The sequence below is a fragment of the Myotis lucifugus genome, unplaced genomic scaffold, assembly GCF_000147115.1.
Source record: "Myotis lucifugus unplaced genomic scaffold, Myoluc2.0 scaffold_4, whole genome shotgun sequence".
Taxonomy (NCBI): Eukaryota; Metazoa; Chordata; class Mammalia; order Chiroptera; family Vespertilionidae; genus Myotis; species Myotis lucifugus.
This window is the reverse complement of record NW_005871052.1, coordinates 7,850,004-7,863,365: the sequence shown is the minus strand read 5'-3', so window position 1 is coordinate 7,863,365 and position 13,362 is coordinate 7,850,004. Positions and strand designations below refer to the sequence as shown.

General features: G+C 42.6%; 1 pseudogene; it reads right to left on the bottom strand.

Moving 5' to 3' along the window:
• Nucleotides 1–8,827: 8,827 nt before the first annotated feature.
• Nucleotides 8,828–10,237, bottom strand: LOC102426337 (annotated as a pseudogene).
• Between the last annotated feature and the right edge of the window lie 3,125 nt (nucleotides 10,238–13,362).

Here is a 13,362-nt window from a genome sequence, read left to right as displayed (position 1 = left end):
TCATAAGAGACTACTATGAATAATTATACAACAGCAAATTAGATAATGTGGAAGAAACAGAAAAGTTCCTAGAGTCATACAACCTACTGAAACTGATCCAGGAAGAAACAGAAAATCTTAACAGACCTATAATGAATAAGGAGATTCAATCACTGATCACAACTACCCACCAGAGAAAACTCCAGGAATAGATGGTTTCACTAGTGAATTTTACCAAACATTTAAAGAAAAATTAATGCCAAACTTTCTCAAGTGTTCCAAAAAACTGAAGAGGAGGAAACACATTCGAACTCTCTTTGAAAAGGAGCATTACCCTGATACTAAAACCAGAAAAGGACATCACAACCAAAGAAAGCTGTAGGTCAATATTCCTGATAAACATAGATACAAAGATCCTCAACAAAATATTAGAAAACTGAACTAATGAACTCATTAAAAGGTTTATATATCATGGCTAAATGGGATTTATCCCTGAGATGCAAAAATGGTTAAAATTATGAATATCAATACGTTTACACCACACTATCAATAAATATACACCACATTAATATGATGAATGACAAAAATCATGTAATCACATTAATAGATGCAGGAAAAGATTTCTAAAAAATACAACACCCTTTATTGAAGAGAGAAAACAACAACAACAACACCTCAACAGTTTGGGTATAGAAGGAAAATACTGCAATGTGATAAAGGCCATATATGACAAACCCACAGCTAGCATGATACTCAATGGCAAAATTAGAAAGCTTTTTCTCTAAGATCAAGAACAAGATTAGAATGCCCACTCACATCACTCTTATTCAATATAGTACTTCAAATTCTGTATAGAGCAATGAGGCAAGACAAAGAAATAAAAGGTACCCAAATCAGAAACAAAGAAGTAAAATTGTCGTTATTGTCAGATGATATGATCTTTTATAAAGAAAACACCCAAAGACTCAACTAAAAACTGTTGGCCATAATCAACAAATTCAGTAAATTTTCAGTATGTAAAATCAATATGCAAAAAGCAGTTTATTCCTTATACAGTAAATATGAAACTGCTGAAAAATAAATTAAAAAATATGGCCATTCATAACAACAAAAATAATAAAATGTCTAGGAATAAATTAACCAAGGAAGTGAATGATTTTTACAAAGAAACTTAAAATTCTTTGATGAAAGAAATCGGGGGGACACCAACAAATAAAATAACACTTTATTTTCATGCACTGGCAGACATAATATTGTTAAAATGCCAATGGTACCCAAAGCCACATATACATTTAACAAAATCCCTATCAAAATTACAATGGATTTTATTTTTTCACCGATATGGAAAAAAAAGAATCCTAAAATTTGTATAAAATCACAAAAACCCTGAATAGTCAAAGTAATAGTGAGAAAGAAAAGTAAAACTGGAGGCCTCACACTGCTTGATTCCAAGCTATACTACAAGAGCTATAGTAATGCAAAGAGTATGATGTTGGCATAGAAAGGAGACATGTAGACCAATGGAATAGAATAGAGAGCCCAAAATTAAACCAGTTCAAATACAGTCAACTAATATTTGATAAGACAGTCAAGGACATCATAATGGTTAAAGGATATTGTCTTCAACAAATGTTGCTTGGAATGCTGCATTACCACATGTAGAAAAGGAAATTGGCACCCAGTCTTACACCACTCACAAAATTTAGCTTGAAATGGATCAAAGACTATAATGTAAGACCTGATAATGTAAAACTCCTACATTAACTTACAAGCTAAGATGTTGGAAGCTACCCATTGTCTTGACTATCAGAGAAGTGTAAACAAGGAGCCCAGAACGCTGGTGAACCTTGAGCCCTGGCAAGGGCCAGAGCTATGCACTGATTGTTTAGTCGAGACAATGGTAGCTCAAGCAATTTCCTGACCAAATAGTCTCAGAGTAAATCTTTACTAATATTTACTGACCTTTAAGATAGTCTGTCTGTTACCAGAATTGCCTGCCTGCCTAAGGGCTATATGTGTATCCAAAATTGAATAAAAGGTTGGCAAGGCCTGAGCTCCAGTGGAAGTCCTTCCCCTTGTGTTGGGCTTCGCCCCAGTCCCCCAATATTTCCAAATTATTATTTCTTGTCTCATCTCTGTCATTTGCACACGGCCCTTCTCCAGATCCCAAACCCTGAACCACACGAGACATGGATCGCACATCTGGCGCCTTGATGGGGGACATTTGGGGAAGAAGATTTCGCCTAGGGTGGAAAAATGAAGTTTCACTGGCAAGGTGGGGAAAATTCACCAGATAGGTGGGGAAAAGGAATTCAACGAAAAGATGGGGAAATTCACCATGTGCAAAGCCCACGGTCAGCTGCAGAAGTTTCGATCTGTAAGTAGGGTGGGAACATCTTTTTTTAGCCAAGCTAATGGGCCAGAAATCAGTTAAAAAGTAAGAAACTTTATTGTAGACTTTTGATTTGCATGCTTAAGGATAAAGGAATTAAAGTGTCAGAAGGTATTCTCTTACAGTTTTTACATGTTATTATAGAACATAACCCTTGGTTTCCTGAAGAAGGTACATTAGATCTTGAATGTTGGGAAATAGTGGGTCAAAACTTGAAAAAAGCTCAGCAGCAGGAGACATTTTAATTCAGCAATTAGCTTATGAAAATGCCAATGCTGATTGTAAGAAATGCCTGACGCCACTGAGAAAAAATAGTACCATTACAGAAATGATTTGAGCATGTCAGAATGTGGGGTCAGGCACTTTTCAAGCAAATTTACTTGCTGCCTCTCTCTCTCTCTCTCTCTCTCTCTCTCTCTCTCTAATATATTCTTACTGATTCAGAGAGGAAGGGAGAGGGAGAGAGATAGAAACATCAGTGATGAGAGAGAATCATTGATCCGCTGCCTCCTACACGCCCCGTACTGGGGATCAAGCCCACAACCCGGGCATGTGGCCTGACCTGGAATCAAACTGTGACTTCCTGGTTCATCGGTTGATGCTAAACCACTGAGTCATACCGGCCGGGCTCAATTCTTATTTATAAATTCATTCCAAGGACATATACAGCTTGAAAAACTTTGGAAGTAGTTTCAAAAAAACTAGCTTTTAAGTAACAAGAAAACAGTTATAGAAGAAAGTTTAAATTAAAAGGAAAAAATTGTTTTAATTTATTCAAGAGTGGGAACATCCTCCATGAAAATGTGTACCTTGACTGTGGATGGCTGGGTGGCCTTATAACACCTTAGGAATTGAAATGCTTTTTACAATGAAAAGAGAGTTTCATCTCATTTCTCTCCCAGGGTAGATGTCTGTCAACAGAAGGTGGACATCAATAAAAGGAGGGGCTTGCACAATCAATCCAGAAAGTCAGAAATCTATGAATAATCCAGAACTGAGTATTTATCTCCTCTGCCACACACCCTCCCTCCCAGCCAGTGAGCAAGATAATTACTCTCAAGTCAAGCTAAGTGCCCCCCAGTCACAGTGGCCCAATGCTGACATACAAAGCATACAAATAATTCTCACTCTGGCATAAAAGTGACAACTTTCTTGGAAGAAAAGCAGATACTGTAAATTTCTCAAAGTCTTCCTGAAACATTTTTTAAAGTAATTTTTACTTCTTTAGAAAAAATGCATACATGGCAAACCATCTGTAATAAAAGGCCCATTCTATAAAATGTTACCTGGTCCTACTCATATCTGCAATCATAATCATATTTACAAACAAATAAATCTATACTAATAAAAGAGTAATATGCTAATTAGACTGGGAGACCTTCCAGGAGACCTTCCAGATGTTCTTTTGGACAAAGCCATGGTGGCGGGGCAAAGGTAGAGTTGGTTAGAGGCCAAGAGGGGAGGGCAGTTGTGGGCGATCAGGCTGGTGGGGGGCGGGGCTATTGGGGGTAAGCAGACCAGCAGGGGGGCCAGTTGGGAGGAAGCAGGCCATCAGTGGGGGTCAGTTGGATGTGATCAGGACAGCGGGGGGGCAGTTTGGAGTGAGCAGGCCAGCAGGGGGGGCAGTTTGGGGTGATCAGGCTGGTGGGGGGCATTTTGGGGCAAGCACGCTAGCAGCGGGGGGAGGGACAGTTGGGGGAGAGCAGGCTGGCAGGCGGAGTGGTTAGAGGCAATCAGGCAGGCAGGCAGGCAGGTTAGCGGTTAGGAGCCAGCAGTCCCAGATTGCGAGAGGGATGTCTGACTGCTGGTTTAGGCCCGATCCCTGTAAACTGGCAGTAGGACATCCTTCAAGGGGTCCCAAATTGGAGAGGGTGCAGGCCAGGCTGAGGGACACACCCTCCCCTGTGCACGAATTTTGTGCACCAGGCCGCTAGTATAGGATAATAAGAAAAGAGAAAGGAGAAATTTTAAAATCTCTTCTGCTACTATTTACAAAGTAAACTAAAAATTATTGTTCAAGCATTAAATCTCACCATTAATGAGACACCATAAATAAAAAGAAAGTTATTTTTGCTTGGAAAGTATGCATGGCTGCATTGGCCAGCATCCAAGAAGCAACAAAGTTTGTTGCTTGGTTTAAAAGAAAGAAAAAAGTTTTTAAAAGAAACTCCCTAAATGTAGCTCAAAGATCACTCTGGGAGGAAATAAAGGAAAATGCCCTTCAGGTATTTAGAAACTGTAATTAAAAGTCAATATATTAGGCCTTAAAAAGTAGAAATACAAAAAGAATTGTCTTAAAACCTTAAATGACTTTCAGAAATTATTAGGGGACATTAATTGGTTAAAGTCTTATCTAAAAATCTCTACAGAAGAAAGCTATAATTTCCAGCAATTTTGTAAAAAGTTGAAAATTCAGCACACTGCAGGATTTCCAAAAGCCTCTTAATATTATTTAAAACAAAAAAGGGGGAATATGGAGAAATCGCCTGTAAGTAGACTACACCAAGCCTTAATTACTTTAAATTTTTCCACTTGTGATGCCGATGGCAAGACACCCATGGAAATACACTGGTGTCAGAATAAGCCAAAGGAAAATGGTCTGGTTAAATGGAAAGATCCCAAGTCTAGTTTATGGAAGGGCCCCGATCCCCTCTTAACATTTGGTTGAGGGTACGCTTGTATATTTCCAGAAAACTTCTCCAAGCCTATGTGGATTCCTGCAAGAAATATTAAACTTCAACATGGGTCTGAGGGAGGAACTGGCCAGTTTAATGAGGACCTTGCATGTGGAGCCTTGCCTTACAGCTGCAGACAATCGACTACCCCAGGCGCAGACAGCAGCAGCCCCAAGTAACCCACTGAAGATAAGGACTGGGAGGAGGACGAAGCAGACGACAAACAGCCCGGAGGTCACCTGGGGCATGGTGAAGAAGACTGTCCAAAAAGCTGAGAGAATTTGTGAGGAGACCAGAACGCCACGAACGCCTGAGAACGTCTTTCTTGCCATGCTAGCAGTAATCAGCTCTGTGGTAATAATACCAGGGGCAAATGGGGAAGTATTTTGAACTTATGTTCCTGACCCACCATGGGTAAGACCCCTTACGTGGACTGATCCCCCACCTAATATAGTCACCAATAATACCAAACACCTTGGTCATCCAGGAAGACCACGGGTGGGGCAAGGAAGTATATGGGCAAAGTACAATTACATGGGTGTCAGCTTCCCTTTTGTACGACACAGAATCCAACCACTGCTCCTTTGTGTGTAAAATTAAAGAGAGGCTTTTGCCTAGCATGGACACCAAAGGAGGGGGAAGCAAAAGACCAAATATGTCTACTATCACTCCTTGCTCCGGGGAGAGGTGCAAAAATGTAACTGTACTAACCCCCCCTTCCCCACTAAGCCATTATGTAAAAAGTCTATGAATGGTACCCCACCGAGGAAGAAATTAATTGGCAAGACTGTTATAGTGATTACCCTACCACCAGCAAACTTATTAACAGTTTTTCCTTTGTGGATTGGAGCCCCTATGGGTCTGCATATAGTAACAATCATACCCTAAAATGGAAAGGGAATGCATCTTATCTATATGTTGAAGTTAATCACTCCATTTCATGGCATGGAGGAGGATTTGTTGGATCTCAATTACAACATGACAATTGGCCCCTACAAAATACGCAATGGAAATTAGCTGCTGCACTTGCACCTATTAAATGGTATAGTTTTAATTATAGCTCAGATAATTCCATTCATACCTTATGGGGAACTCCCAATAAGACAGTATTTGCCACCACCTGTGTGTTTGATTTGTTTGTACTCCTCTCAGGCCCCATCCAGATGTGCCTTAATGCTACAAGCCATCTGTATGAGGTGTCATGCACAGGCTGCACACTACCCCATTGCATTAATTCTACATTCCAAAAGGATTCCCTCATGATTTTAAATCAACCGGCTTTTGCTTGGGTTCCTACTAACCTAACCGAGCCTTGGGAATCTCATCAAACCTACCAACTGTTACATGATCTGGTAAAAATCTTAAAATGACAAAAAAGATTTCTTGGAATGTTAATTGCAGGAATCTTTGCGCTCATAATGTTACTTACTATTGTGGGAATTGCTGTTTCATCCATGGTACAAACTGTCCAAACTTCTCAGTTTGTACAACAAGTTAAGGAAAATGTAACTAAGATCTTGTCTATACAAAAAAAAAATTGACATCCAATTTGAGATTGAATTGTTGGCTACAGTCTTGTGGGTGGGTGATAAAATCCACAGCCTAGAGCAAAGAATATCCTTGCAGTGTCATAATTTTTCCTAGATGTGTTACCCTCGTTCCCTATAATAGTACCCTGCACCCTTGGGAATCAATAAAAATCACCTTCTTGGTGCTTGGGGTATAGGTAACATCACTCTTTATATTTTAGAATTACAACAGCATATTGTACAATTATCCCAGGCAAACTTACAAACTAATCCCTTAGATGCCTGGCAACAATTTAAAAAGGACATGAAAGAATTTAACTCCTTCCACTGGATCTCCTTACATTTGCCTCTCAGCATAACCACTATTGCTTGTCTAATTTTTGTTCTCATATGTTTATTTCTAGTCTGCAGATGCAGAATGAAGAGTCTTAAAAGGACTCAAACCCTTTAGGCGGCATTCACTTTTCAATATTTATTAAGAAAAAGACACGGGGGAGATGTTGGAAGCTACCCATTGTCTTGACTATCAGAGAAGTGTAAATAAGGAGCCCAGAACGCTGGTGAACCTTGAGCCCTGGCAAGGGCCAAAGCTATGCACTGATTGTTTAGTCGAGACAATGGTAGCTCAAGCAATTTCCTGACCAAATAGTCTCAGAGTAAATCTTTACTAATATTTACCGACCTTTAAGATAGTCTGTCTGTTACCAGAATTGCCTGCCTGCCTAAGGGCTATATGTGTATCCAAATTTGAATAAAAGGTTGGCAAGGCCTGCGCACCAGTGGAAGTCCTTCCCCTTGCGTTGGGCTACCCTTCTGTCCCCCAATATTTCCAAATTATTATTTCTTGTCTCGTCTCTGTCATTTGAGCACGGCCCTTCTCCACATCCCAAATCCTGAATCACGTGGGTCGTGGATTGCACACTAAGATATTTGCAAACCATGTATGAAAAATTATTACTATTCCACATTTATAAAGAACTTGTACAACCCAATAAAAACAATAAAATCAAGAAGTGGTCTGGTTTAAAAATGGGCAGAGGAACTAAAAAGACATGTTTCCAAAAAAACATTCACATATTTAATAGGCATATGGAAAGTTGCTCAACTTGACCAACCACCAGGGAAATGCAAATCAAAGCCACCTTACACTTGTAAAAATGGCCATTATCAACAAGAAGAATGATAACAAGTGTTGGTGAAGATTTGTGGAGGAAAACAAACCCTCCCGCATTGTTGGGAGTGTAAACTGGTTAAGCCATCATGGTTAACAGTATGGAGGTCCCTCAAAAATTAAAAAGATATGCCCTGACCGCTTTGGCTCAGTGGATAGAGCATCAGCCTGTGGACCAAAGGGTCCCAGGTTTGATTCCTGTCAGGGACATGTACCTCGGTTGTGGGCTCATCCCCAGGAGGGGGTGTGCAGGAGGCAGCTGATCAATGTTTCTCTCTCATCATGGATATTTCTAACTCTCTATCCCTCTCCCTTCCTCTCTGAAATCAATAAAGATATATTTTTAAAAAATAAAAAGATACTCTTAGGTTGAAGACAAACCAACAAAAAGATCATTGGTGTAGCCTAGGTGTGCTCACTTAGGGAGAGAATGTGTAAAGCAAGTAATACACTTAGTAGCAGGAAACGGGAAAGGGGTAAACATCCCAATGGATCCAGTGGTGGTGGTGGTAATGAGTCCGGCAGGGCAGCTTTAAAAACACCAAGTCAAAGAGGAGTCAAAGTATTCCTTTAAATTTTATTTAATCAAACAAAAGAAAATACTTAATAGGCATATGGAAAGTTGCTCAACATGACCAACCATCAGGGAAATGCAAATAAAAAAAAAAGAAAGAAAAAGAGCTAAACCAAGAGTTGTAGAGATTCTCTTTAAAGTCAATTGTTTTTTGTTTCACAGAAATGAGGTGGTGGTGGTGGTGGGGGGGTGTCTATGTATATTAAACCAGGAGAACAAGTTGCCACATGAAAGCATGAATGAGTTCTTGAGGTGCTTGAGGGCTTCAAAATGTGTCCTCTTCATAAGTGCTGGTAAACAGTCTCAAGTATCACAAGCTACAGTTCAACAGGGCCTCTGACAGAATTTGGTCACCAGAGATAGGCAAGGCCAGTTGATCCCATGGAGAGATGTGGCATCTAGAGAAAGCTGGCTAGTGTTGTATGAAACGAGAGAAGGTTAGAGAAAGCTGGCTGCTCCTGTGCCCAGAAAAGAGCTGCTGGGCTCTCTGAGCTTTTGTGGGGGTCCTTACTCTTGGTAGGACCTCTCTCTGGGGAGGTACAGGAAGTTACAGGCCACATATACGGGGAAGACCACATCTTGGTTCTCCAGGTTCGCTACCTCTAGCTCTTCATCTTTTCCCAGGGAAAGCACCTGGTATTCTGTGTCCTGCCTGAGAACGGTTCTTCCAGCCCTGTCCAGGGAAACCAGGCACAGGCGGAAGGCAATCTTTCCCTGCCAGAGTAAGCTGCCCCCGAGGCCGTGGGGATCGTTCAGTGCACTGCGCCTGAAGGTGACGCGCCGGTTGGAGTAGCACACTACCAAGTCCCAGCTAAAGTTGAAGCCTGCCCACCGCCAGCTGCATGTCTCTTCCCTGTGGACCTGGTGCCCGCACCGCATGCTGCTCCTCTGGAAGTTGGACACGTGGACCTCAACACGCCTGGGCCCCCTGGTTTGCTCAGCCTTGAGGAGGGCAAGCCACTGCTCTTTGTACACTGGGGTCAGCCACGTGGCCGGGATCAGTGCATCCTGGTCAATGATGCGTGCTGATGGCAGGTCACAGACTATGTAGGCCAGCCGCAGGTGCCGGAACACTGGCACGAAGGCTCTGCCCTGCGGGGTCTCCAAGAAAGGGGTGCCATCCAACTCCCTCTTGGACCTAGCAAACCACAAGTTGGCGTCGGGCAATAAGGCTCTGCGGGGGCCCCTCCATGCCGGCTGCAGCTGCAAGTACATCCACTTTTTCAGCATTGTGTACACATCCATCTCCACTTCTATCACTACGAGCTCCGAAGAGACAATGAGCTCTTCCATGATATCCAGGCTGATTTCTCGAATTAGTTCCTCACCACGGTGAGTCATCAGGTTGTGCAGCAGCCACTGAAAGCACATGGTCCTGATGCTTGGGAGGCCGTAGCTCCCGGCAGAGTAGTAGTAGCTGCATACGGTATGGACACTAACCGTTTCCTCCATGATCTCCCCACACTGTTGAATCAGCTCGTCGAGCTGCAGCATGCTGGCCGCGGCCAGGATCGGGACGACTCGGCTGGGCTGAATGAGCACGGAGTCATTGTACAGAGAGCCTAAAGCCTCGTGCAGTGCCTCACGATCAATGTTGTCGTCAGGCATTTGCAACTCTACGGTATTCATGGTTGATTCCCTCCAAGCACCACTGAACATGCTAGCGAAGTAGCCTGACTGGCACAAGTAGACCCTGTGCAAGTTCCACACGGCCCCTAGTGCGTGGATCTGCACGTCACTGCCTTCACCCCTCAAGAAGAGTGCCTCGTAAACGGAACCTGAACTGTCTTTGGTGCGTTTCCGGCGGGGCTCTTGTTCGTGACGCCTTCCTGAGTGGGCCTTCCTTTTGACGCCACCCTGCCTGGGGGTGGAGCCGCCCTCTCCACTCTCCTCCTCCACCTCATCAACTACTGCCATGGCTCCCACTTCCTGCTCCTCCTCACCCGCACCGAGCTGCTCTGGAGCATGGGCCCTCCAGAGATATAGCAGCCGACTGGTTATTCCTGCTCCTCCCCACCCGCACCGAGCTGCTCTAGAACATGGGCCCTCCAGAGATATAGCAGCCGACTGGTTATCGCCCCCATGGCCCGTATGTACCTCAGAGCACAAAGGACGCACGCCCTCTCAAGGTGAAGCTTCCACTCGCACTAGCTCAGCCCCGAGGCCTTCTGGGTACAGTTGACGCATGCTCTCGCGTCTCTTGCTACAGTTGACGCCTGCTCTCGCGCCTCGGCTCTCGCGCGCCGGCTCTCGCGCGCCGGCTCTCCCTACAGTTGATGCCTGCTCTCGCGCCTGCTCTCGCGCCTGCTAGGAAACAACGCGAGAGTAGGGCATGCGCTACCAGGAAGACCACTCTGTGCACCTTCTCCTACTGTGGCGATTGCTCTGTGGCTCCTTCACGCACTGATGATTTAATAGAGGCCTTTTTGTGTGAGTTTTCCTTCTACTTTCAAGAACACAATCCCGGTTTCCCCCCACTGAAATATTTAGCGGTCTTTTAGAGGGAGAATGAAATCTTGATGCCAGCTTTGTCCTCTAGGCACGTCAACTTCCCGTATTAACTTCTTTCTTTTCTTCAAGATAAATCTGGGTTTTAATCACAATTTTTCCATGATGACAGTTTTCCTTCTCTTAAAATAGGAATAAAAATAGAATCACTCAGTTTTGCTGTGGAGAGTAGGGATAATATATACAAAAAGCAGGACACGTATTAGACACTCAGCACACAATACATTCTTTATATTAATGGGAAAATAAATATGCAGGATTTTTTAAATTGCACGAAACAGTCCATTGACTCTTATGATTGTTACATTATTCTGGTATATAATATATAAGTTTTGGACTGAAATTTCATTTTTGCTGTTTTTCCTTTAAACTTGAATGATCATCATTGCATTTAAAAGGCATGAAGTACTCTTCCACTTAGGTCATCCTTGAGGAACAAATCACAATTCCTGTCTCAGAATAGTAATATAGTTTGGCTTGAGCCTGTCAAGGCCCTCTCCTCATGGACATTGTGCCATATTCACCATGGATATATGAAGCAAGCAAGCCATTAATTCCTGAAAAAGCCATCTCTCCTCAGTGGGGTTGCCACCGTCAGAGGATTTGAGTCTGTCACTACTGGGGCCATCTTCTTTACCTTGATGGGACAGCCTACAAACACACACAAAACAAACAACAGCAAAAAACAAGCATGGGCTAGCAGAGCAGAGACACAGAAAGACCAATAGTGTTTAGGGTATTTGAGGCCCATAATCAGATTTTCCAGTGACATTACCTAAATAAAGGCCAATTATTAGGTTCATTTGAGTTGAATTTCTATCACTCTCAATAAGACATGATAATTTTTTTATTGTTTACACTAATAGAGATGTCTCCAATTCCCTAACCCTTATGCCTGCTTCCACCCAGAGCTCACCTTCCCTTCCCTTAGCAAATACCACACGCACTGTTGTCTGTGTCTACAGGTTGTGCATATATGGTCTTTGCCTAATCCAAGCATGTCAAACTCGCAGTCCGCGGGCCACATGTGGCCCACCACAAAAATGTTTGCGGCCAAGCCAATATAACAGTATGTAAGAAATATTTCTAAAGAAATTCTCTAACTTAATTTTGACAGTATCCTGTTATACATAACTAGAGGCCAGGTGCATGAATTCATGCACCAGTGGGGTCCCTGGGCCTGACCTGCGGGATCGGGCCAAAACTGGTTCTCTGACATCCCCTGAAGGGTCCTGGATTGGGAGAGGGTGCAGGCCATGCGGAGGGACCCCAGCGATGCATGATTGGGACCAAGGAGGGAAATGGGAGTTTGGCCAGCTGGGGCGGGACCATGGTGTGTCTGGGCTCCAGGGTGTGTCTGGCCCATCTCACTCAGTCCCAATCAGCCGGACCCCAGCAGAAAGCTAACCTACCGGTCGACTGTCTGCACCCTGGTGGTCAGTGCACGTCATAGTGAGCGGTTGAGCGGCCTTAGCATATCATTAGCATATTAAGCTTTGATTGGTTGAACGGCTGACCAGAGGACTGGACAGTTAGCATATTGGGCTTTTATTATAAAGTATTATTAATAAGGAACTACAATGTTCACTAATGACTGATTCCTATAATTGTGTTGCATTCATTTCCCTAATGCATTTTCTCTCCACTAGTACTAGCACTGAATATTTTAGTAGGCGATTGCCATGTCTTTAGTCTTGTACTAACTTGTTCGGTTTGTGCAACAGGAAATATTTCACTTTTGGAGAACAAGAAAAATAGGTTTATTTGCATTACGCTTATTAATTTGTGCAGTTATTCAGTGTTTGGTAAGTTAATGTTCAAGAAAAAATATGATTATTTATTAAAATGTTCTATTATTTTATGTTAATGATTACTCATTTATTTCAGTCTTTTTTACTCAGCATGTCTCTATCAAAAGAAACCTACGTTTCTATGAAAATTGAAGCTTTTGTTTTTTTGCGGCCCACATAAACTTAAACTTTGTTTATTTGGCCCGTGTTAGCCTTTGAATTTGACATGCTTGGCCTAATCCCTTCACCATATTTCACCCAGTCCCCTTCACCCCGTTCCCTCTGGCAGTAGTTAGTCTCTTCCATGTATCCATGCCTCTGTTTCTGTTTTGTTCATTTGTTTATGTTGTTCACTAGATTCCATATATAAGTGAGATCACATGTTATTTCTCTTTCTCTGACTGGCTTATTTCACTTAGTATAATAATCTCCATCCATGTTGTTGCAAAAAGGAAGAGTCCCATATTTTTTATGGCTGTGTAATATTCCATTGTGTAAGTGTACCAAAGCCAAACGTTAGGGCTGTTTCCAGATCTTGGCAATTATAAATAACGCTGGTATGAACATAGGGGTACATATGTTAATTTGAATTGGTGTTTTGGGATTCTTAGGATATATTCCCATAAGTTGTATCACTACGTCAAAAGGCAGTTCCATTTTTAATTTTTTGAGGAAACTCCATCCTGTTTTCCACAGTGGCTGCACCAGTCTGCATTCCCACCAACAGTGCACTCAGATGCCCTT